Here is a 494-nt window from a genome sequence, read left to right on the forward strand (position 1 = left end):
AAAATTTAAATGATGCTACAGCATGGCCGCAGTTATATGACTAAAACATGGAAAAAGAAAAGAATTACTGAATGAGCAAGCCAGTCTTGTGTGTGTGTGTGTGTGTGTGTGTGTGTGTGTGTGTGTATTGTATGTTGTTAGTCGTTGTTATTGAATCTATACACTTGTAAAGGCGACCAGCTGGAAGAAATGTTTAGTAGTATTTCGTCTGTCGTTACGTTCTGAGTGCAAATTCCGCCGGTGCCGACTTTGCCTTTCATCCTTTCGGGCTCGATTAAAGAAGTACCAGTTACGCACTGGGGTCGATATAATCGACTTAATCTCTTTGTCTGTCCTTGTTTGTCCCCTCTATGTTTAGCCCCTTGTGGGCAATAAAGAAATAAGAATCGTTAGCACGCCGGACGAAATGCTTAGCGGTATTTCGTCTGTCTTTGCGTTCTGAGTTCAAATCCCTCCGAAGTCGACTTTGCCTTTCATCCTTTCGGGCTCGATTA

This window comes from Octopus bimaculoides, chromosome 28 (genome assembly GCF_001194135.2).
Source record: "Octopus bimaculoides isolate UCB-OBI-ISO-001 chromosome 28, ASM119413v2, whole genome shotgun sequence".
Taxonomy (NCBI): Eukaryota; Metazoa; Mollusca; class Cephalopoda; order Octopoda; family Octopodidae; genus Octopus; species Octopus bimaculoides.